The sequence below is a fragment of the Microtus ochrogaster genome, unplaced genomic scaffold (genome assembly GCF_000317375.1).
Source record: "Microtus ochrogaster isolate Prairie Vole_2 unplaced genomic scaffold, MicOch1.0 UNK91, whole genome shotgun sequence".
Taxonomy (NCBI): domain Eukaryota; kingdom Metazoa; phylum Chordata; class Mammalia; order Rodentia; family Cricetidae; genus Microtus; species Microtus ochrogaster.
Genome location: NW_004949189.1, coordinates 435,915 through 437,315, shown reverse-complemented (window position 1 = coordinate 437,315; position 1,401 = coordinate 435,915).

Sequence of the window (1,401 nt, the reverse complement as noted above, 5' to 3'; positions counted from 1 at the left end):
GAGACCAGCCTGGTCTACAAGAGCTAGTTCCAGGACAGGCTCCAAAGCCACAGAGAAACCCTGTCTCGAAAAAAAAAAAAAAAAAAAAAAAGGATTAAGGGTACTGATAGTTTTGGTGATGAAAAGTGTAATTCCACTCTTTTCTCAGATTTTCTATCTGCATTCTTGGAGAAAGTATACATTCACCTGAAAAGACAGTAAGGACCAGGAATATGAGCTAAAGAAGATGCTCTATTCTGAACTGAATCTGCCCCGAATATCTTAAAAACACCAACGCATCATATAGGTTTTATTTATTCCTATCTTGGGCATCTGATAAACACTAGATTACATTCCCACTACTCTAAAAATCTAACATGCCTATGACAGAATAAAATATCCATCCAATATCTAGATCCTTCCCTTGACTACCTGCTTCTAGATGGCCCAAGGGCGGTTCAGCAGGTTGTAACATGGAACACAGAATCTAAACAACTAGCTAAAAACTCAGTACAGTTAAATGTGTCAGTGTTCACAGGAAAATCCAGGATCATATGGGTGGGGGGTGGAACCCAAGGGTATAGCTCTCAGTCATTCTACTTGTAACTCAGTTTTTACCATTTGTTACATAAAAGGAAATGTTTGTCTACTGTGCACAGGATGAAAACACAAGGTAGCACTGTCTGCTAAACAGAATGACATATTTTGAAAAATAGGAAGTCTATGTTCATAAATGACCAGGTTTTATAGCCCACTATACAGAAAAATAGGGGTAAATCAAAAATAAACTGGTTGTCAGGACCAAGACAAGTAACAAGCAAGCTTCAAAGCCTTTGCACATTTTTAGCCTTAGAATGTTGGTTCTTAAGCTGGGCCATGGTAGTGGCACACACCTCTAATGCCAGCACTTTGGACGCAGAGACAGGTGGATCTCTGTGAGTTCAAGGCCAGCTGGGTTTACAGAGCAGTTTCTAAGACAGGCTCAAAAGCTATACAGGAACTCTGTCTTGAAAAAAAAAAAAAAGTTGGGTCTTATGTGACACATTGTTCGCAATGACTGAAACTAATCTAGCAAGGGTAAGCTCATACAGACATTAGCCCTCCCTCATTGTACTCTCAGTTTTCGGAAAGACAAATATTTTCCTATATCCTGTGAGGCCAGGATGGGAATCCAATAAAAATTAACTAGGCCTCTAAACAGTAACTGAAACAATAAACCACTCCATGTCAATATTATTTAAAATTAACATTCATCTTGAAATTATTTTAATTTATATTGGTACACATGATTATGACTCAAAAAAACTAATATAATCTGGTAAGATTTGCGCAAGTCAATTAAAAAAAGCAATTATAATAAAAATCAGTTTTTTCCTTCAAAATCCTGGTTTAATAAGGAATTGTTTATTTTGAGAAAAAGAT